General features: G+C 39.8%; 1 protein-coding gene across 4 annotated transcripts in view; it reads left to right on the top strand.

Moving 5' to 3' along the window:
* ROBO1 (roundabout guidance receptor 1) overlaps positions 1 to 24,967 on the top strand; it is a 1,605,434-nt gene that overhangs the window by 1,255,432 nt on the left and 325,035 nt on the right. The gene's annotated exons all lie outside the window — the stretch shown is intronic.

Here is a 24,967-nt window from a genome sequence, read left to right as displayed (position 1 = left end):
ATTTGGAATATTATGATTTGTTTAATAAGTAAATCAGTTTTGGATTGTCCGCAGAGCATCTGCTGCATCCTGACATTTTTTTCATCATTTTGTAACAAATGAATGCTTGTCTCTCATTCGATTTGCAACAACGGTCCGCCATGAGGGTCATTTTCAAAATGTGGACTAGAAAGTAAAATGTTCTGTTATATTCTGCATCAAGAGCTCAGATGTTATTTTGGGGGAAGCATAGACAGTTACATATCTTGAGTAGTGGAGTTTTTAAAGTAATTTGTTTAAAATAGTTTTTGCAAAATCCATGCTGAGCTGATATTGCTCATTTAGTTTACTGCAGAAGCGGTGGTAGTGTCCCACACTGTGCTAGATGAAAGCTTTTTCTGGATGTGCAAAATGCCGCATGTAGTATTTTGCACACTTTGATATTCCATTTACTAAATGGGAGCAGAATGAGATTTCAGTATGGCAACTTAATAAGGAAATCTTTGAAAGATAAGTATCTTTAGTATCTTTATATCTTTATGATAAAGTTAAAATATTAATGTTTTACTGCTTCTATATATATATATATATATATATATATATATATATATATCTTTTTTTTTAATTTAAAATGGCTGTAAAGGAACAAAATATTTTTAACAAACATCTCTATAGTTACCTGCTCTGTGCAATGGAATTGCACAGAGCAGCCCCAAGCCTCCTGTTCATGGGTCCCTCACTGTCACTCTTTCCTGGCTCTTCCTCAATGTTCTGTGCCTCCACAGGAAGCCACTTCCCATGGGGCACTCATGTGTGCTCTCTCCCGAGCTCCACTGCTGAGTGAATTGACACAGACAATGGTATTTGGCCTAGTCCCTCGCTTCATCGTCACTGGCTTTGATTGACAGCAATGAGAGCCAATGCCTCCCAGTGCCACAGTAAAGCCAGTGAGACCCAGAAGTAAGGGAAAGAAGAGCTGCGGACATGCACTTTGCTGGATCAAATGAGGACTCAGATAAGTATAAAGCCCCATACACACTATCAGATTTTCTGCTGATTTTTGTCTTCAGATTTGCCAAAACCATGTAGTGGAAGGGCCTACCTGATTGCATACAAATTTAAACTCCTAAGGTTGGACCTCATATTATATGGTTTTGGTAAATCTGAAGGAAAAAATCTGCAGAAAATCTGATAGTGTGTATGGAGCTTTAGACGGTGGGATGAGGTGCAACATTCGATGTGTTAAGGAATTGTAAAAAATGTTAAGGCTTTAGATCCACGTTATTGTGCTCAGTACCAGGAGATGTACAGTCATGGTTTCTACCAGCAAAAAAAACATAAAGCACAGCTCTGGGTATAGTTATGCGCACAGGTTTGCAGCAGGCAAACATTCTTGTTCTATGGGAGGACCTCACTGTCATGTAGATACAATTATATATCCTGAAAATCAGTTGGTTTACATGCTAGAGGAAGTACAGCTCCCACCGTACATCCTGGATACTCCAGCTCTAAGGCCTGCAAGTATCTTAGACTTCACAACCAAAACCACTTTTCTCCAGGCCATTCACAAAACACGCAGCCACAGGCTCTGTTGTTGTAATGGCTTAGAGGAGGGGGGGGGGGATGATCATAGCACTGCAATCTCTGAGACTAGCAGTACATACACTAAGAGAAGCCAGGAAGTACACCAGGAGCTGTACCTCCTCAAGCATGTAAACTAACTGATTTGTTGGAAATAAAAGTATATTTGTTGGAAATAAAAGGTCCTTCCGAGAAATGAGAATGTTTGACTGCTGGAAACCTGTGAAGGTAATCCTGCCTGGAGTTGTGCTTTAAAGGCGTGTGAGAATGCATATGTTTACATAAAGAAAATGAGATGAGAGAAGCTGCAAATGTCCAGGGCCTCTTGTTTTCTTTTGATCAGCACATCCACATGTTTCCATAGACAGCCAGTTGTGAACAATATAATCCTCATGCTTGGAAGTCAAATGATGTCTGTTATAGCTGGAACGAGTGCATATTCTGGAAGAAGTGGAAAAGAATGCGAATCCTTAATAAAATACATTTTCCTATTTACATTAAAGTGGTCCTTCACCTTCTTCACCAATATATATATATATATATATATATATTGTGTGTGTGTGTGTGTGTATATATATATATATATATATATATATATATATATATATATATATATATAGATATATATATATGAGTTTTTCCCTTTTTTTAGCTTGAAGTTAAAGGGTAACTCCACTTGCATTGGTGAAAAAACAAATAGCAAGTAAAAAATACATAGCATATACAATTACTAAACAAATCATATTAAATTTGAATGTTCAGTCTATAAATTTCTGTAAAATGCAATTCAATATGGCAACCTGGAGGTATTCTTTTACAGAGATGGTGTACAAAATGCCCCCCCCCCCCCCCCAGATATGCCATGTCCTGCTTGTGTGATTGGCTTACTGATTTTCCCAGAAGTCTGCACTAAGATACAAATCAGATTTTGGGCATCTCCTGCAGCAAAAATTTCATTTTTGCTCAGGCATTCCCAAAGGGATGCAGGCCATGCCACTTTCCTCATTAAAATCATGCAAGGGCAGCAGCTGATTGATAATTAAAAACCCACTCTCATTAGATTCACTTCCCACATGGATACAAAGAAACAGCTATTTCTTTAGAATAACAAAAGGTTGGAATCTGCAACAGTGTGTTAAAATCCCTGCAAAGTACACAGATCACCCAGAGTGGAATATATTTTTTGCTCAATCAACGTGGAGTTACTCTTTCAAGGCATTGTAAACCTTTCCACCTGCACCTGGTGTTTTTCACCTGCATTAAAAGTACATTGATCATGTGTTTCATAATGTCATTTGATACCTTGTACACACAGCTTATAGTAGAATATATCATTGTTTTGAAAAAAAAAAAAAAAGAGTACATCTGAAGATTCCAGTATAAGAAGTCTCTGTTTGTGTTTAAATGTAAGACATGCAGCTTAACACTGCACAGGTTAATGCATGACCTCTGTTTGTAGGGTGAGAACTAACCTTTCCTTCGAAGAAACAATCCCACAATCCCTGAGTCTCTCAGTCTAACACTGGTGGAAGTGAGCAGTGCTGTCCACTAAGGATGGGCAAATGGTTTTCCCCGGTATAAGTTTGGCCGAACTTTGGCTGTTCGGATGTTCTGCAGAACACCGAACAATATGCTGTGTTCGGAGCAAATTCGAAAGCCGCCGGAACACCGTTAAAGTCTATGGGACATGAAAAAACAAAAGTGTTCATTTTAAAGGCTTATATGCAAGTTATTGTCATAAAAAGTGTTTGGGGACCCGGGTCCTGCCCCAGGAGACATGTATCAAATGCAAAAAAAGTTTTAAAAATGTCAGTTTTTTTCAGGAGCAGTCATTTTAATAATGCTTAAAGTGAAACAATAAAAGTGAAATATTCCTTTAAATTTCGTACCTGGGAGGTGTCTATAGTATGCCTGTAAAGGGGCACATTTTTCCCGTGTTTAGAACTGTCCCTGCACAAAATTACATCTCTAAAGGTAAAAAAGTAATTTAAAAGTACTCGCGGCTATAATGAATTGTTGGTCCCAGCAGTACAGATAAAAGAAGTAATTGAAAAAAAATGGCATGGGATCCCCCCAGTCCATTACCAGGCCCTTTGGGTCTGTTATGAATATTAAAGGGAACCCCAAACCAAAATGTAAAAAAAATGGTGTGGGGGGTCCCCTTAAAAATCCATACCAGGCCCTTATCCAAGCACGCAACCTGACAGGCCACAGGAAAAGAGGGGGGATGCGAGAGCGCCCCCCTCCTGAACCGTACCAGGCCACATGCCCTTAACATGGGGTTGCCCCCCAAAGCACATTGTCCCCATGTTGATGGGGACAAGGTCCTCAACCCTTGCCCGGTGGTTGTGGGGGTCTGCGGGCGGGGGGCTTATCGGAATATGGAAGCCCACTTTAACAAGGGGGCCCTCAGATCCTGGCCTCCGCTGTGTGAAATGGTAACGGGTTGCAAATGTGCCCCTTACCATTTCACAAAAAAGTGTCAAAATGGTACAAAAGAAAAGACACAGCTTGGGATAAGACCTTTATTTAAAAAATAAAAATAAAAAATCTGCCCCACAAAGTCCATTTATCTTCTCTTGATATGCCGACAGACCAAAAAAAGACAAAAACAAAGTCGCGACCGCACCGCCTCCAAGGGAGGCACCCGCCGCAATTTGGGGGGACCCCCACGCAATTATTTTTTTAAATTTGGTTGGGGTTCACCTTACTATTCATACCAGACCCAAAGGGCCTGGTAATGGACTGGGGGATCCCATGCCATATTTTTTCAATGACTTTTATCTGTATTGCTGGGACCGACAATTCATTATAGCTGCGAGTACTAAAAATACTTTTTTTCCTTTAGAAATATCATTCTGTGCAGGGACTGTTCTAAACACAGGAAAAATTGACCACTTAAGGCATAATATAGACACCCCCCAGGTACAATATTTAAAGGAATATTTAACTTTTATTGTTTCACTTTAAGCATAATTAAAATCACTGTTCCCGAAAAAACTGCAATTTTTAAAACTTTTTTGCATTAATACATGTCCCCTGGGGCAGGACCTGGGTCCCCAAGTTATGACAATAACTTGCATATAAGCCTTTAAAATTAGCACTTTTGATTATTCATGTTTGTGTCCCATAGACTTTAACGGTGTTTGTGTGTTCTGCCAAATTTTTTGCCTGTTCGGTATGTTCTGGTGCGAACCGAACCGGGGCATGTTCAGCCCATTCCCTACTGCCCACCCCTTGTCCCGGCCCTGCAGGTGAGAGATAAACAGTAATTGGTTCTGACACAGCCACAAACAAGCAGAGCAATTAACCGAGAGATTGTTATGTTAGAAAAGATGTGTTTTCATCACATTAGGCGTGAATGGGATGCTGTGTGACCCAGAACAAGAACAAGACGTTTCCCATCCCTTTAGTGAATATGTACAAGCTAGGTGAATAAATAAATAAAGATAGGGGAATCAATCAGCCAGAACACTGCAAATTACAGCCACAACATATGAGCCCATGATTACAATCGGATCAGACAAAAACACACTAAAACCTAGCCAACACAACTAAAACATTTGAAAATGTACAATCCTACCATCCTAAACCCGGTCTGCTCTAGCATTTTTAAAATAGACATTTTACATTGAAGGAAAATTGTAGTTGCATATTGGTTGGTCATTGAAAAATATTCTTAAGCCTTGCAGCCACACATCATCATTTCTGCTGCTTAACTTTAGATTCGTAAGAGGCCCTGGATTGCAGCCATTTAAAAATGTAACATGTACGGCCAACACCCTAAACAACTTCTGTTCTGGAGTGTTGACTTTGCGCTTTGGTTATTTGAGCTTCATAAGTAAAAGCAGAGGGAAACCTATGTGATGGGCAGGCCTTGTTTTTGTAGTTTTAAATTCATGTGTACACCTGGATGATCTTGAAAATGTTAACAGCAATGTATTATACACCTTAAGGTTTGGTCATTGAAACAGCCACAGAGTGGGTCATACACGCATATTACCAAGCTGGTAAATATAGCCTTCGATATTAGATGGTGGTCAGAGATGGAGATGAACTCAGACCACTGATGTCTGTTTAAAATGATTGTGGCTTGAACATGTCTACTCTTATTCCAGAAAAGTTTCTCAATGGATTTGAGGACAAACAGTATCTACTGCTGTTTTTGTCCTCATTGAGGAGATTTGCCCTCACTTCCTATCTCGATGACTGAGTAAGTAACTAGGTACCTGTTTCCCCCCCCAAAAAAAATGTAAAGGCCAGGAGACAGAAAAGTGGAACTTAGCCTTTTGAGTGACGTTCCGCTTTAAGGATCACCGCACCTCCAGCTGACAAGCATTTCTATGGAGAATTTGGAATCATACGGAAAAAGGTATTGGTTTTTGGTATTTTGGTTATGAGGATGGGCAAGTGTTTACCATTTATCCTTCTGGATGAGACATCTTTCTGTCTATGGAAAGCAGACTCATAGTAATTTTTAAATAAAGTGTACTATTCAGCTTGTCCAAGCGTTATCGTGCTGGTACAGTAATGACAGTAAAAAATGGCTGGTGCGCCCTGTATTATGTATTAAAGAGCAGGACAGGTGGTAATCTGTCTTCTCTGAGAAGAGACAGCTGGTATTTTTCTTTGGATGGATCAGTGTTTTTCAGTCTAGGCTTCCCTCCCAGCTGATGCTTTGCTTGTTAACATATTCAAAGGTATAAATTATTCTGGCTACCAATTTTCTGATCTGGGCAGAGACCAGCATTGCTGGCTATTGAATATGCATGTTTCCATTTACATAGAAGATTGCTTTATGCTTTTGTTTGTTACATAAATTAAAAGAGAGGTTAAGGATATTACTGAAAGAAACATGGTTCAAAAAGCTGTTCTTTATCAAGTATAAAAAAAAGAGAGGGAAAGCTAATTAGAAAACTGTTGTTATTTTAATAATATATGACTAATTAAAATTATAATTTTATAAAAAGAAAAATTGCTGTCTGAACTGATTTCAAAATAGATATGTACTGAATTGATTACTGTGTCAAGGCAAAAAAAAAAAAAAAAAATATATATATATATATATATATATATAATTATATATTTAGTACATCTTTGGAATACATGGACATTTCCCCATGTTTTATCTCTTTAAACAAGCTGTAAGGACATAAAGATAGCCATTGATGTGTCAGAAATACCGTATACTCCTACCGTTCTCTCTGACATGGCAACACAGCATGTGGTGCCAGCCCTGCCTACTTCCTTTCTGATGAGTTATAAAGAACACAGACCTCCCTCCATCTCCTCCACCCTTCTCATCTCCATAATCCCTCCTCGTCATCTCCACCTTTCTCATCGCCATAACACCTCCTCATTTTCGTAACTCCTCCTCATATCCACAAACCCTCCTCATCCTCTCCACCTTTCTCCTCTCCATGACCCCTCTCTACACAAGCACAGAATACAGGAAGTTATCAGCTCACAACAGGTAAATTTTTTATTTATTGAACAGGGGTTGATTCAGATTATTATGCTGCCTCTTTTTCTGGATAGCAGTTACCTTCATATTCAGTATCATTGCAGAATTCCCCAGGAGTCTGAAATCATGTGTTCTATAAGAAAATTGTGCCCAGCTGATGTCATATGACTTCATCCATTCCTACTGCCAATTGGCCAGAATGCCATAGAGCCAGTAGAGATAAATGCATGTATAGTTGCCCTCAACATGTAACCAGAATGATTTTTTTTGCACCAGATACAGGGCAGGTGATTTGCAGTGGTTTAGGTGTAATAGTCTATAGGGATTGATTTACCAAAGGCAAATAAAGTGTTGACTTTAAAAGGGAATCGTTCCTTAGGTTAGTGAATGTGGGCAAGCTTCACTTTGCACTGAATACCCAACCAAGGAAAATTAAAAAAACTGTATTTTTGTTCATACATGATTAGATGCTGGATGTCAGCAGAGCTCCACCTCATTCATTGATCTAATGCCACACAATGTCAGTCAAGGCTTTTGGTAAAATAAGTCACTGACAAAATTTGAAAACATTAGCTGAACATTTTTTATTCTCACTGGTTAACCAGATCAATGCCTTTGCAGTGCACATACCCCACTTCCCCCCCCCATAGGCTAAATACCACTGACACAATCCAACATGTGTTTAGAGGCCTGCCGACCAGAATAGATGCCCTTATATTGTGCCTGCTCATCCAATGTCTATGGCAGCCTTTAGTTTAGGGATTCCAGTTCATAGTTTTTGTTTTCAGTTCCATCAGTTATTTTCCGACCTTACAACAGCGGGACTATTATTACCACCTGTAGGCACTTTTGTTATCGAGCACTCGAGCTGAGCCGCTGATTTGTGTGTCCATTGTCCAATCAGACATGGAGCGGTGGCTCAACCCCTCTCCCCTCTCTCTCCTCATTGGATTACTGAGTTTGATTGACAGCAATAAGAGCCAAATACACCAGCTGCTGTGTCTCAGCCAATGAAGAGGGAGAGGGGAGAGGGGCTGAGCCACCGCTTCATGTCTGATTGGACACACAAAGCAGCGGCTCAGCTCGAGTGCTCAACAAAAATAGTACCTGCAGGTGGTAATACAGGCATACCCCACTTTTAAGTACACAATGGGGTTTATTTATTAAAGCTGGAAAGTACAAAATCAGGCTCCCTTCTGCATAGAAACCAATGAGCTTCTAACCCCAGCTTGTTCAATTAAGCTTTGGTAATAAAACCTGGAAGCTCATTGGTTTCTATGTAGAAGTGAGCCTGATTTTGTACTTTCCAGCTTTAGTAAATAAACCCCATTGTGTACTTAAAAGTGGGGTATGCCTGTAATAGGTAAGTATTAGGGGGTCTGAAGGGGGCTGCTGCACAATGAAGGTTTTTTTTTTATCTTGAAGTGGAACTTCAGTCATTTTTTTAACTTTCCATCTATTAAGTCTTCCGCCCTTGTTGTTTTAACTTTGGATAGTAAAACTTTTTTTTCTGCCAGTATACAGCCCGCTTTCTGTTTCTTGTCTGGAAAAAATCCTAGGCTTATGACATCATGCACAGCTCTCTCTCTCACTCTCGTGAGAATTTGCCAGGAAGGGAGGGAGGGTGCGTCATAAGAGGGCCAATGAGAGCTGCAGAGCTGGAGGTGTGTATCTGTGTAAATCCAGGAAGTGAACAGGCAGCTTTTCAGCTTCCCACAGTTAAAATGGTTGCAGCCAGACTCAGTGGAGGGAGATTTCTGCAGCATATTTGGCAAGTACAGAATCACAGTATATATAAAATAATATACAAAGTGGTTGGAGGGAAGCTTCAGAATGGCAAAGATGTTTTTATAACAAATTATGTGAGCAGGCTGCAGTTCTTCTTTAATGCATAGAATGCATTAAGAAAAAAAATCTGCCTTTACAGCTACTTTAACTGACAAGCTCGAGTTAGAAGCTGACTTCTATGAAGAGCTACACTAAATTCTGTTTGCACCAGTTTTAGAAAATCTACCCCCAGTATGTCTCCTCTTTCTGCAATAAACATCCCGCCAGCTCAATTTTTTCTTTCTCTTTAGTTCTGCTTTAAGATTATTATTTGAAGCATTACATTTTGGATCCATTTTTATTTTTTGCCTAGATTGATTTTTTTTTACTCATGGCTTCATTACTATTTACACAATGCGGCCTATTTACCTGTAAATGAAGGTGCGTTGATTTGCTCCAGTAAACCAAGTCCTCACTGCATATACAGGACAGCATTACTTCACAGAATACAGAGGAGGATGTGTATAATCTTTCAACACTGCAGAGATCTCTCTACTTCAGCCGTGACCTGATACAATCTCTCGTACATTTAACATTCTTAGCGAAGGTGTAATGGTTTGACACATATGCATAATGAGCCATGCTGTTCCCCATGACTGAAATAGACCTTCAGCCTATTGGCTTCTCCCTATATGTATGGGATTCATAATTGCTGATATGTCTATTTCATACAGTCTTTGCCCAGATTTTCTTTCTTGTGGTGGTGGGGGGGAATACCTGATCGGTACTTGCCATGCTGTGCAGTCTTTTTTGTTGTCTTTGGATGTACTTGATCTCTTGGCCTGTAATTATGTGTGTGGTTTCTCCAAATTTATTTTGAGTTCTTTTTTTTTTTTTTTCTTCTTTTGCTTAGCCAACAGGAAATAAGCATTTTCCATTTCGTTTTCAGTTTAGTAGTGCACCGGCCCAGTTTTTAGGAAGTTTCCATATCCAAATTTTCCATTTAAAAGAAGAAAACACGTTTTTGCCATGCCCAACATTTATGCAACAGACTCAGGGAAATACAGGCATACCCCACTTTTAGGTACACAATGGGGTTTATTTACTAAAGCTGTAAAGTGCAAAATCAGGCTCACTTCTACATAGAAACCAATGCGCTTCTAACCTCGGCTTGTTCAATTAAGCTTTGGTAATAAAACCTGGAAGCTCATTGGTTTCTATGCAGAAGGGAGCCTGGTTTTTCACTTTCCAGCTTTAGTAAATAAACCCCATTGTGTACTTAAAAGTGGAGTATGACTGTACATGCATCATAGACCTTTCATATGTCTCTTGGTTTTGATGGAGAGTCCCTATTTTAGATCCTCTTTGTCCCTATTTTCTCTTCCACTCTCTCACTTTTAGTTCTTGTTTGCTGACCAGTGTACATAAAGGTTCTGTGTCAGTGCTAAATGTATTTATTAAGCTGATATTTATTCAGCTTATATTTTGTCTTCCCTGATTCCTCCTTCCCCCCTCATTAGTATGCTAAAAACATTTCTAAATAATACCTTTCAGTTTTTATGACACACCTTATTTTAGACTTAGTGACATCATCACTGGGTCTCTGTACATCGGCGTGCAATGCAAGCAGATCCTGAATGGTAGGAGGGACTAGCAGTCAGCTCTATATGGCATATCAGTAATCTACTAACTAGCCCTCATCTCTGGTGTAAAAAGTGGGTATGAGTCTAGAGCAGTGTTTCTCAACCTTTTTTCAGTCAAGGCACCCTTTAAAAATTATGGACAGTCTTGAGGCACCCCATTCTAAAATGTAAAAATGATTCTAATAGTTTTACATAATGCAGTTACATCCACAAGTCCAACTAGGTTAGAGGTGATTTCTTCTTCCAAAGCAAATACACTTTTGAAACTTAGTACTGACTAGTATTCCAATGTTTCTCTTCTCTCTCAGTTTTTCTCCATTACTCGCCTAATGTGACCCCCCCCCCCCCACTGCTGATGGAGAGGGGCAGGGGAGGGTCAAACAAGGATGCTATTCAGGCGACTGACATCCTCCTTATCAACTGATGACACCATTGGTCATTAGGACAACAGCAGCTAGAACGTTGTAATGGTGCACAATGAAAACTGTGACTAATGCCGCATACACACGACCAGTTTTTCCATCAGAATAAACTCTGGCGGTCTTTCCGATGGAGTTCCGGCAGAGTTCCACTGAAATGAAAGCTTTAGAATGCAACGACCAGTAGCCAATAGCTGCCCATACGTCGTTTTTGGTCTGTCGGAATAGCATACAGACGAACGGTTTTCCTGATAGGAATTGATTCCGTCGGAAAGATTTAAAACATGTTCTATTTCTAGGTCCATCAGAATTTTTGAAAGAAAAAGTCCACTGAAGCCCACACACGATCGGAATATCCAATGAAATGATTCCGTTGGACCTTTTCTGCTGGAAAGTCCGACCGTGTGTACATGGAATTAGTGTAACTTAAAAGGCAGCCTTCATCCAAAACGTGGCTTGTATACAATTTTTGGACAATTTTTAGGCATTTTGCCAAAGCATCCCTGAAGAATCCTCAAGGCACCCTGGTTGAAAAACACTGATCTAGAGAAGTGAGTATTCTTAGTCAGGTTTTATTTTTGTTCATGCAGACCATACTGGCTAACAGCCACATTCTGAGCCAATGAAAGAAATGAGCAGGCCAATGACAGTAAAAACTGACGGTGAGGCTGGAGTTCAGCTGTATGCACTAAATTGTTCAAATCTTTACATGTTACATCAGTGTTTTTTTTTTCCGAACACTAATACAAATAAATATAGTGGTAAAAAAAATCATTCAATTTAACTGACCATTTTTAACACATTACTTTTGTGTGTACTGACCGGAGATGTTTTTTTTTTGGATGCTTTGAAACATGTCAACTGTACTGTATGTGTGTTGTAGTTCATTGGGTGTTGAACTCTACTGTACAGTGCGTTGGGGTGCCATTCACAATAAATGGCAATGCATCACTGTGGACACAAGCAGGGGCATTGCCATGTGCTGTGGGAATGTACAGTAGTGCTTGCATTTTTTTGCTAATGATAAAGATCAACCACACAGTATTCTAATGTACAACATGTTAGAATGTATTTAAACTTAGAATGGTGGAGCAGTAAAAATCACACCATCTAATTAAAAATGTCTAATGTGTAATTCAATTTGACTGTAAGGCTGAGATCGTTAGCACACATGTTTTAACCAACACTGTGGGTTGATGTGCATTTTATTAAGGTAGCCAATTCCTGCCAACTCACCCCAGTGCACAAGAAACCACATCTGGCTCTTTTTTTGAATGCAATGCACATCAATGTCTTGCCAATATGTGCTTGCTGTATATTTATTATTTTATTTTATATTCTGATATTTGGAGATTAGCCACTAGAGGGAGCTCTCCCAGGGTTATTGCCATTAATCTGTCTCTCTTAGGTCCCTTTCACACTGATCAGATTGTGATGAACTTTTTATGCCTTTCTATTGATTTACAGTGGAAGGTGCTTTTGAAACATTTCACCAAAGATGCAGCATGTAGGACCTTTTAAGGTGTTTTTTTTTATTGTTTTATTGTTTACTTTCTGTTAATATACTTACACCAGGACAATGTGGAGCTTGATGATGGTGCACTAAGATACAGCATATACAGGTCATACATAGAAGGAGGTAAAGGGGTTAATGCACAGGTTACGTACTGTGGAAGGATGGAGATGAGGGGGCTAACAGGAAGTTGAGGAGATAATATACAGGTCACATATGGAAACACTATAGAAAAAACCTGTATAGCAGAAAAGGAAAGGGAATGAAAGGGTTAAAAAACTTTGCAACTGCTTCTCCCCTGATCTGAATAGTGATTCATGAGTCATCCATTAATTAGCTCCTGTTTCCTTCCATTTCTCTGGTACAGAGCTGCTCAAATCAGCTCTGTACACGTTGCCTGTGAATGCAGCTATCAGAGGATGGCTCGGTTAGTCGACATTACTGGATGCAATGGCTGCTTGATGGTGCTTTACCCAGTACCATTTATAAACAGCACTGGGTAAATAATGGTGCACCAATCCACCTTTTATAAACATATTGCAGTAGACAAATGGCTACGTTGGGTGATTATTCACTTGCTGAGTGAACAGTGTCTACTTTTTTAGTAAATCTACCTGAAAGACTTGCAAAGTGAGTAGAAACAGTAAAGCATAACCAATATGCAGCACAGAAATCGTTACAGAGTAGGTAAGGTTAAAGCGGTTGTATAGTCAATTGTATAACTTTTACCTACAGGTAAGCCTATATTAAGGCTAACCTGTAGGTAAAAAGAATATCTCCTAAACTCCTAAACCATACAGGTTTAGGAGATATTCCCCCTGCAATGAGCCACTGACTTCAATGGCGCATGCGCACAGGGGATTCTCGGCTGAAAGCCTGGCCGATGCTGGACCTTGCTGGAAAGAAGTCTCCCGCGCACATGTGCGGGAGTGACGACATCACGGCTCCAGCCACACACACCACTGGAGCCGCGATACCCGGAAGATACGCCGATGCAACATGTCAACTCCCTCGGTGTGGACAAGGTAAGTTACCGATGCCTCGTTCTAAGGTAAGTATTTCATAATGAGCTAGTATGAGGTGCATACTAGCTCATTATGCCTTTTGCCTTACAGGTGTAGAAAAAAAATTGAAGGTATACAACCGCTTTAAATTAAGACAACAGTCCACCCAGTTCAACCTGTGTTGGTGTGCGTGTGTGCGTGCATCCGTGCGTGTGTGCATGTAGAAAATCATTTCCCATATACCTGTATTATGTTTTTGCGAAGATGCAAGTCCAAGAGCCTTTTAAATCTAGCCATATGTTCTGCCAACACCACCTATTGTGGAAGAGAGTTCCACATTCTTACCGCCCTGACCGTGAAAACCCCCCTACGTAGCTTAAGGTTAAACCATTTCTCTTCTAGTCTCATTGTGTGACCCTATGTCTTCTTATACCCCCTGGGACTGAAAAGTTCCATACTTATGTAAGGATCCCTGTTGAGATATTTGTATAGTGCTCTCATATCTCCTCTCAAGCATCTCTTCTCCAGGGAGAATAAATTTAGCGTTTGTAGTCGTTGCTCATAATTGAGGTCCTCCAGTCCCCATATTAATTTAGTTGCCCTTCTCTGGATTCTTCCCAGTTCCAGCACACCCCTTCTGAGGATTGGTGATCAGAACTGGACTAAATACTCTAGATGCGGCCAAACCAGACAAATGCCCAACTTACAGTATGTATGTAATGACCAGGGCCACTATGCATTATTACAAATTTTACATTGAATCATAATTTCTAAACATTAACACATAATGGTAAGTTCATTTACACTCATCACTTTTACATAGTAATGTAAAACACTTTGATAAAACTACACAGATCCTCCTTGATTGCTGCTTTTCACAATGCCTCTCTGTGTCTAGTAAAACACAGCTGAACATACACATAATGCATATTTTGTACCTGCAGAATGAAATGTTAATATGTTAGAACCGGCGGCACTGTGTTGAATGTGGGGAAAGTTGATATACAATACTGTTCTAGTAAATTGCACTTTCTGTGACAGGCTGGAATAAAGAGGATCAATTGAATCAGCCATGCTTTATGATTCTCCTATCCATCACCAGGGCTTAATATATTCAACGTTAATTGTTATCTCATAGTTGGCTCTAATCTTGGGCCGCAGCTTCTGACAGGAATCATCAGTTATCTGCGTTCCATTGTGCAAAATTGCTAATTCTCAACATGCTTTTCCTTCTACTCTGGTTATGTTTAGCATCTCATTAGTTCTTCTGCAATGACTTTTACTCACGGGGTATTAGGAAAGTAAGGGGTAATGAGAACATCTGATTGCATTGGACTTAGTGTGGTTTCTCCCATAAAAGGCTTGTGTCCAAAGCTCCTCTAACCCACAGGGACTTACCAGATTTTTTATTATGTATATTTGTGACCTCCACTCTTGGCTGTCATCATAATTTTGAATAAGTCTCCCTAAAACACACTCAGTTGATTGGAATATTCACAGTAGCATGGAGAATGTTTTACATTAGTGGGTACAGATGTCATCTGTGATAATTATAACAGGTTATGTAAAAAGTTAAACTTTTACTTCTTGAATTGAAGATGGAAACTTTCTAGAGCAGTATTAATGTCAAAATTCCACTTTCAGAGAATAGAGTGTTGTACAATGTTAGCCATTGATTAATGTAGAAAGTTTGGAGTTATGAAGTGTGCCCAGGTTTCTTATCTCCTAATCAATAACATGCCTAAGCCCTTATCATTGTCTATACAGTATATCCTAACCCTTAACAACTGTCATTACTACTCAAGTGTCTTCAGAAAAAATAATTGTATCAATGGTTGTATTTCATCGCTTCTCTTTGTATCTCTGGAAATAAATGTGGGTTTTAGAACCTTTTACAGAAATCTAAAATAGCCTGAGGAAAGAACTTAATCAAGGTGAAGAAAGTTTACACATTTAATAAATTAATGTGGTACTAAACAAATATCTCTGCTTCAGCAATGCAACTCCAGCAAGCTCCCTCACCAAGGGACGTCTTCTTCCGAGTTTGGCATCTTTGGCCAACTTGATTGGCTAGCCAGGGATGACATGCACATTAAAGTTATTTTAGCACTTTATTGAGGCATGCTGAGAATTTAATTTCAGTTTTTAATGCACAGTTCCTTGTACATTCTAAACGAGCCTGTGAGCAGGCAGGTAAGGTGCCTTTATTGCAGAAGGAATATAGTTATAGAAGGAACACCCTCTGCAATTAACAAGCCTGGCTACTGTACTCACAATTGTTTTACTTTAACTTAGCCAAAAAAGGGTATTGCTTAAACTCTTAACTTTCTGAATTTTCAGAAAGTGCAGGGATAAAATGTGTTCTTACCCCCTCATCCTCCCCACCCACTGATGCATGGCCGTTTTCAGGTTTCACAAGCAACAGCCAAAAACAACAGCCAGTGATGAATAGTAGTAGTTTCAGAGCTGCTTATCATTGCCGGTTAATCTACTGATTGGCAAAGGTTATGAGTGGAACAACCCCAATGGATCAGCCCTTTAAATGTCTTCAGCTTTCAGAGAGCTCCCAGACCAGAACAAATAATGCAGAGCCTTTAGTCAGATCACTCAATCCGCATAACTTTTCTGGGTCAGCAACTCAGGGGGTATTAAAACCAGAGGATTAGCATGTTTCCAAATGAGTTCAGCAGTAGTTATTTGTTTTAAGAAGTTAAACAATTTGCAATACCAAGGGATGGTTCAAATTTTGCTTCCAGGGCTGTAATCTTTCTGCCTTTGCAGTGTTGTCAGAAAGCCCTCAAGGTATAGACTGTTTAAAAATATCATAGCCTTAGGAAATATATGTGTGAGCATCACATAGAGAATTGGGTTGAATAATCCTAGTTTTTAAGTTTTGTGTCATGTAGTGTTTCAGCATGTGGAAGAAAGTGACCTCACCACAGAGGCAGTATCCAGAAGGACGGGAGATGGACTGATTCTTGAAAAAAACTCAGTCCTGATTTTACCATTTTCAGAATAATACGTGTCCCAGGCTAATGAAATTGTGAATAAGACATGACTGGATAGGTGAGTATAGCTGCTGTTTTAAACACTACCTCTAATCTTCCTTAATTAATGAAATTAAACCTAAATACACTTCCTACATAGTCCACAGATAATTACTCTTCATTTATTATTTTAGGTGGCATAGTATTTGTGCAAATTCTCCTTTTTGGTGTTCTTGTAGAAAACATTGGTCTATCATCCTGCTGTGTGTGTTCTCCAGTAGGTTTGGGCACCCTACATGCTGGTGGCATTATTTAATATCTGAGGCACTTTCTAACACATGGTCTTTCCTCCTGGATTTTTTCCCCTGTGAGCATGTTGTTGTAGCATCTGTCTTGTCCTTAGGCCTTTTGGATCAAGGGATGATGGTCACCCCTTCTGGCAGGATCCCTTTAGGATAATCCAGAAACACACATTTAAGAGGCACTGAAGTTTTAAACGCTTATTCCAATAGTACAAACACAAGAGAATCCTAAAACTAGCTCACTGGCGCTGATGTGGCAGTTCTCAAACACACAGACCTATGGGTAGCCAGAAGCAACTCAACGTATAGGCATACAAATGGGCACCAAACCTCAAAGTGAAAGAGCAAATAGTGTATTTAATTTGTTTATAATACTTGTGCATTAAAACAGCCAATGCATTTTGGGTTTATCAGTTTATCGGTTTATTTAGAAGAATATACTAAGGACATTACCTCCTTTTGCTGTTGATAAGATTGCTATTATTCATGTAATTTGTTGGCTGTTTTCATATTGTCAGTATTATGAACAATTAAAGGGCCTTAGACAAATAATGGCTGCCATGGAGTGCTACTTTGGGCCTTGAGGAAGCAGACTGCAGTTGTCCCCCACATGAATGTGGTGTGTAGAACTGACTGAATAGAAAAAGGAACAAAGGGACCTTTCCATGCTGCCCTGCCTTGAATTCTAAGATTAAGATACCGTGAGAACCCAAAGACTGAGTTACCTCTAGAACCACTAGAAAGTTGTCAAACAGCCACTTTAAAGTATAACTAAAGACAATATTTTTTTTTAGTTTTGGATATAGTAGAGAGGGATTAGAGTTCTTGTCAGTTTTTACTGTTGTCTGTGACCCCATTAAGAAGATTCACCCTCTCTATTTGTCCTGCTTACCATTTTTATAGAAGAAAGTAAAAGATAACATACATTTTGGGTTGTCCCCAGAAAAGTAATAGAGGGAAAATCTTCTAATGGGGCCACTAGTTTTGGTGACCTTGGGGTTCCCAAGGAACTCCTTTCATTTGCAGGGATTTCCTCTCGCCTGATGGCGAAAGGGACACAGATGGCGAAAAAAACCTGACAGGTTATAACCCCCCCCCCCCCTTGCTCTGTCCAAAATGAAGTTCAGCCAGTAAAGTTCTGTGAGAAACTGGCCAAGAAGGTTTAGAAATACATGCAGAAGAGCTAGGACTGTTTTAACCAGAATCTGGTAAACTTCTTTATGCACTAGTGTAATAAATTCTCAACTAAGGTGACCAATGTCCATCATTCTAAACATCCAAATTTCTACCTGAGAAGAATGCACCTGGGAAATGATTTGCCAGGTAGGTGATCTTGGACATTCACAATGTAGTGAGCTGAGGATCAACATTCCTGCCAGTCATGTTAGTTTGGTTAACGATAGCGTTACAATTTTATTCATTTAACTAATCTGGGGATTTTTCAAGTATGCAAGAGACATAAAAATTCATACAGTATATGTACAAACCTAGTCACTTGAGATTTGATCCATGCAATAGCCCAATTTTTGGTCTGAAGTTTGAAGCCTTCATATATAAGCGCTAAACCAATGCCCTTAAAATTAGTTCATCTTAGTGGTTGTTGGGATTTTGTTTGTTTGTGTTTTTAAGTAACTCTGTAGAAAATAAAAATGTGGCATAGCTAAAAAAAAAAATGCATAAATTATCAACCATATCTTAGAATTCAAGAGTTTGTATAAAGCTTCCAATACAAAAATCCCTGTTGCAGGAACATACTTTTTTTTTCCAGCAGCCAGGATTTAAAACATATGTTTTGAGGTGTCCGTGTGTATAGAGTTACATAGCTGCACAAAAAAAATGCACTTCCCAGTGTGTGGAATAAAAAATAAATAAAAAAATGCACTTATTCTCAGTTTTAATTTTGTTGTCATTTGAAACTGTGCTAAAAAGACAAATGTGGTTTGAAGCTAATATTGGGTGTTTGGGGCGGGAAGGGGGGGTCTGTGTTTTCATTCTTACATATTTTCAATGGTTTTTGGTCAACAGGGGTTTGATCAGAGAAATCACCAGAGGTTTGTGTCTAATAGGAAGGCCGCATAAAAGGGAGGCTGTTATAGAAGTTTATAAATAGGACTTAGAAAACGTATCTGCTTAGCTTTAGCCGACACCACTGAATGGGATTTTCACCACGCAGGAATGTTTGACGGCAGACGGGCTTCTCTGCCTATGTTGTAAAGCAGACTTGTGATTAGCGATATATGCCTTAATGAACCTCTGATATTTAGGTAAAACGGCTTAATAAGAAGGATTTATGCTGTAATGGTTTCCATCAGACCTGCCACAGCATTCCACTGTGCATCAAAGCATCTTAATAGGGGCCTGTAAAGTGAAGTCATTTGTTTAGCCTGCAGAGTTACAAATTATAGAAAACAAAGAAGAAATATAAAATAACTTTGCTGCAACATAAAAAAGTTTCATGGCCCGTTCATACAAATGAGCCACACTGACCACATGGCTGCTGCTGTGCGCTAGGAGACACTGTGCCAATCTCAGCACATTTCACTGTTTAATTATCCTTTCAGCACAGTTCTATTTATTGCAGCGGAGGTGCAATGCAGTGGTTCACATCCCAACTCACTGCGCTGAAAAAAGTACTGCATGCTGTACCTTTTGTCCGCATGAACATTCTGCCTCACTTCCTGTCTTGTAGACACAACAGGAAGTGAGAGGAAGTCTCTCAAATGTGAAGGAAATGCCCTCTTAGCCCCTGTACACACGGTTGGAGATTCTGCCAACCAAATCCGTCGGATTTTGTCCGTCGGATTTAGTCCGACGGATTGTGTCCGAAACTGTTGCATACACACAGTCGGACTAAGTTGTCGAAAAATCCGATCTTTCAGAACGTGATGACGTAATTTTGTTAGGATGGGACTACATTCAGGCTAGTAGCCAATAGCTTTGATGTAGGAATTTGATCTGAGCATGCGTGGCACTTGGTCCGATCAAAATTCGCTACACATGATCGGAGTATGTCCAGTCGAACCAGTTGGTTGGGAAATATTTCCAACATGTTGGAAAATTGACTGTGTGTGGTATGCATCAGACTGATTCCATCCGAATTTCCATCGGACCCAATTTTCCAACATGTTGGAAATATTTCCCGACCAACTGGTTCGATCGGACATACTCCGATCATGTGTAGCGAATTTTGATCGGACCAAGTGCCACGCATGCTCAGATCAAATTCCTACATCAAAGCTATTGGCTACTAGCCTGAATGTAGTCCCATTGTAACAAAATTACGTCATCACGTTCTGAAAGATCGGATTTTTCGACAACTTAGTCCGACCATGTGTATGCAACAGTTTCGGACACAATCCGTCAGACTAAATCCGACGGACAAAATCCGACGGATTTGGTTGGCAGAATCTCCGACCGTGTGTACAGGGGCTTAGACAGTTGTCATTGTAACAAGTTTCCACATTGGTGTGAGCTGACACCTTTTGGCCTTGTCTATGTGTAGGGGCTGCACTGGAAATATCCACCAGCATAGCCCCAGCAGATCTGGGGTAAATTGGCTCTCCAGTATATCTTAAAGTGGTTCTAAAGCCTTAAGGTTTTTCACCTTAATGTATTCTATGCAATAGGGGAAAAAACATTCTATGTTGCAGCTACCTCCTAGACTCCCCCTTTTTCTTACCTGAGCCTGATCCAATCTAGCAATGTGCATGAGTGCAGCTGCTCAAGCCGCTGCCTCACTCCTTATTGAACAGATTGATAGCAGTAGGAGCCATTGGCTTCCACTGCTGTCAATCAAATCCTGTGACACAGGAGCTGGGGGGAGTGGGGCAGAGTCCCACTGTCCGTGTTAATGGATGCAGCAGCAGGACTCAGGAGCAAGCCCACAGAAGTGCCTCTAGGGAAAGCGGCGATGAAATGGAGGGGCCTAGAGTGCTGGTGGGGGACACCAGAAGAGGAGGATTGGGGCTGCTCTGTGCAAAACCATTGCATGGAACAGGTAAGAATAGGTATGTTTGTTGTTTACAACCACTTTAAATGTTTTTCTTCTAGTTTTACACAAATCATTGGGGGCTAGGACTGCTATCAGGTTTTAATTGTTGTCTGAGAAAAAACAAACTTTTGAGTTGTCACCAGAACCAGAATAGAACATACATTTTTCAATGGAAAAGGCATTTCCCTCACAAGACAGGAAGTGAAAGTGAAGTGAAATAAACTATCCATAATAGTAAACACTGATGGCTTTTCACCAAAGTTCTACACTAAACCTATATGCCACCCTGAAGAACAGATACTGCCCACTCATCATCAACAATTAAAGTGACAGCACAACAGCCCAGGCCTGTTCTTCCCATCACATTACTATATAAGCTCAGCAATAAAAGCCTACATAAGATGCTTGTGTTGTTAATGGAATTGCTTTGTATAAAACAGAGTCACACTTAAGTGACATATGCAGCATCAAACATTTAATAGTGAACAGTCCTTCTTATTAGAAAAGTGTGATATAAAAAGCAGGGTGATAAGTAGACAGTAGTACCAACAAATCTTAAAATTGAGTTGTGTAGTGCATATGCAGACTTCCAGACACAATATAGTCCCCTTCAATCCTCTGTGCAATGAGAACTAGACATGTGTGATTTGTTTCGTACGAATATCAAATTAGTCCGAATTTCCCAAAATTCGTACGTTCGGGAGGATCCGAAATACGAATTGCCGTGCGTCCGAATTCTGTACGCATTACGAACTTTTGTTTACGAATTTCGGATTTTGGATCAGTTGTGGTCATTATGCTTATGTCAGCACAGGGATGGTGGGAGCCCCTCATAATATGCACAGGAGAGGTACAGCACCCGGAAGAAATCAGCATAGCACAGGGATGGTGGGAGCCCCTCATAATAAGCAGCCCCAGGAGGAAGTCAGCATAGCACAGGGATGGTGGGAGCCCCTCATAATAAGCAGCCCCAGGAGGAGCAGGCGCAAACTGGACCAGCAGTGCATGGCAGACAATCCGCTTCTCTCTTTCTCATCTAATGAAACTTCGTATTTCGGATAGGAAATTCTTCAACGGAACTTCGTATTTCGGATAAAAACCAAACTTCCATCAGCATCGACTGTCATATTGAGGTATATTTTTGCCTTTAAATTCATCGTAAAGAACGTTCGTACACATTAACGAACCTAACGACAATTCGTATTTCGTACGAAACTGAATTTTGGACACGAAAATTTTTTAATACGAATCGAAACGGAACAGAACGAAACAAATTTATTGACGGCGCCCATGTCTAATGAGAACTTCCACCGGTGATAAAAAAATGCCTGCTTACCAGATGTACTGGACCTTAAAAAAGGCCAGTAACGCTTGTGGCTGATTATGACTTGCTGATGTCATCACGACTTACAAGTCCCGGAAGTGTGTGCACTCGTTGCATGTTGTTTTTACTATAAACCAGTGTTTTTTAGAATTTCTACATGTATGAGAAGTGTTTTTAAACTAATGAATCATTGTATTCACACGGTGTGGAATTTTTTTTTACTATTTTTAAGTGGAACATCCTAAACATCAGGAGTGAGAGAGATTGCCTGTCTATCTTTGGTCGGATCACAATCTAAAGGCCCTGGGGTAATCAGCCACAGGCATTACTGGCCTTTTTTAATGTCCAGTACATCTGGTAAGCAGGCATTTTTTAACACCGGTGGAGGTTCTCATTGCACAGGGGGTTGAAGGGAACTATACTATGTCTAGAAGTCTGCATATGGACTACGAATCTCAATTTTAAGATTTTTTGGCACTATTGTCTACTTATCACCCTGCTTTTTATATCACTCTTCTCTTATAAGAAGGACTGTTCACTATTAGATGCTGCATACGTCAGTTAAGTGCGTTTTATACCATGCTGGTTTTTGTGATACCTTTACCTTTTGTCATTTGTAAGTGTGGTTTTCTCCCACATAAATTGAGTTGATTGGTTTGCCTCATGCAAATGAAACTCAGAAAGCATGACAGCCAGGCAACTAGTGTTCCCAAAAAGAGATCATCAATGACATTATTTTCTTAGCACAAGTTTCCACATAATACAAGGGGGAGAAAAAGACACGACAGAACAATCATATAAAACAATAAAAATAGGAAAAATATCCAAACAAGATCATCGTCTAATAGAAACATATAAATATCTGATATCAGCACATATTCAGTGATTTACAATATGTACTGTATTTGTTTTCTGTAGTAGTTGTTTTCTGTAGTAGTATTGGCCCTTTTGCCTATTTCAGTCATACTTTTGTATTTCCGGTGTTTAGCAAAATAGTAAGTTGAAAAAGGATAAAAGTCTATCAATTTCATAGTCATCCTTTAAATTCCATCATTATTAACCCAATATAGAATTGCAGGGAGGCAGCGTCAGGTAATACATTTTCTCCATGACTGCATACGTTGTACTAAGATAATTTGCCTGGATCAGTCACTCCACAGATTTAACTAAAAATACTTCCTCTAGATACAAGAGTGGTCAAGACAGCTACGTAATTACTGACATACTTATATTATATATATTATATAGGTTCTGTGGCTAACTGATTCAGCTACTGTCTTATTCAGATTTAATGAGCCACATAACCTCTGCTATTCATGTGTGTCAGTAATGAAAGGGATGAGCTGACAACCATGTAGGCCATCCAGTCTACATTCAACTCACTATTACCGTTTACCATCAGCTCTTTTGGCTGAGAATTCTGTTTCTATCGTATCATTAAGAACCTCTGTCTATGCTGATAAGTACGTTCCTTTCTCTATGCTTCCTGTTTTATTTCAAACCCAATGGGTGCCAACCTTTTAGTATCTAACCCACCCAATCATCAAGCTTCACCTTTTTAGTATTAGATCTATTCCTAAATTTATAGATTATTGGGAGACAATGTAATAAATCCAGAAGCAGTTAGGGTTCAGGAAGCAAAAATTGCCCTATGCTGTTGCCAGTAGGCAGTAACTGTATAACTATAGTTCCCTTGGTAGGGGCTGCTTTATTAACATTTAGGGATGAACAATCTAATTTGCCCACACCAGTATTTACAGCACATAGCAAGGATTTTTTTAGAGGTGGAGTTTCAGACCTTAAGACCTAAAGGGGAATAGTAATTTATACCTAGTGGAAGTAGAAAATACCCTATATTCAGTGGTAGGTAGAAGTAACAATGCCCCGGGCTTAATGGTAATTGGGAGAAAATAATGCTTCAGACTCAGTGGTCCAAAAAATGCCCCAGAGTTGGTGAACAGTGGGAGTAAAAAATTACCTAACACAGGTGGTTAATGGGAGCAGGATGGTTCCTCATTGGTGCTGGTGGGAAGAACGGTGACCCATCATTGATGTCATTGGGAGAAATAGCGCTCCAAGGGTTCGAGTTAAAGGCAAACACAGGGCCACATTTGATTTGTGGGTCATAGTTTTTGGATCGCTGCATTATATCATCTGAAAATCCAGCTCCAGGCAAAACATTTTTGCTTTAGCTTTGGAAAGACTTATGGAAATGTTATAAATTCTATTGTATTTTTATTGCTGTCAGTGAACATATTGAGGAGAGTTACCCTCACTTTTAAAGCCAGTGATATCAGAAGGAAGATTGAGGACTACTAAGGGTGTCCTGAGGGACAAGAAGGTGAAAATAGCAAGGCAGAAGTTCCAGCCTAACCCCACTCTATTGTTATTATCTTTGTCCCCCTTCGACAGATATGCTTTAAAGTCCAGCTTGTATAACATCCTGGAAGTAAATCTTCCCATTGGGGTCACAGACACAGACATATATAAAAATCCAACAGAGGATGAAACCCTTAATTTTCTTGTCCAGAACTGTCATTTTGGTTGGAGTTGGTTTTTAAAAAAAACAAAAAACAGATCATATTGTCCCAATGAACATCTGACCATGCAGAATTAATCGCAAGATCTCTGTTTTAACCTGACAATATACATTAGGTATTATAATAGACCACCTCTCCACCCCTCGTTTTTGGATATTAAAAATGTTTTTTTTTCTTCTATGGTACCTTTTTATGAAGTACATAGTGTACATCTGGTCCATCTGGGCCACAGCGCAGGATGTCATATCCTTTTGTGTGGAGAGCCCCCCCCCCCCCCCCGCTGTCATTTGGGACCTGTGTGCGTCCCAGAAGACAGCTGGCCATTCACAAAGAACCGCACAACTCGCGCATGCACAGTAGGAAACAGGCAGTGAAGCCGCAAGGCTCCACTGCCGACTTCCCTTAGTTAGGACGGCGGCGCTTGCACCCGATCCGATGGATCAGCCTCGAAGG

This window comes from Lithobates pipiens, unplaced genomic scaffold, assembly GCF_037356315.1.
Source record: "Lithobates pipiens isolate NorthernLeopardFrog02 unplaced genomic scaffold, aLitPip1_a1.2 Scaffold_16, whole genome shotgun sequence".
Classification (NCBI taxonomy): domain Eukaryota; kingdom Metazoa; phylum Chordata; class Amphibia; order Anura; family Ranidae; genus Lithobates; species Lithobates pipiens.
The sequence above is the reverse complement of the archived record's forward strand: the minus strand, read 5'-3'. Positions and strand labels throughout refer to the sequence as shown.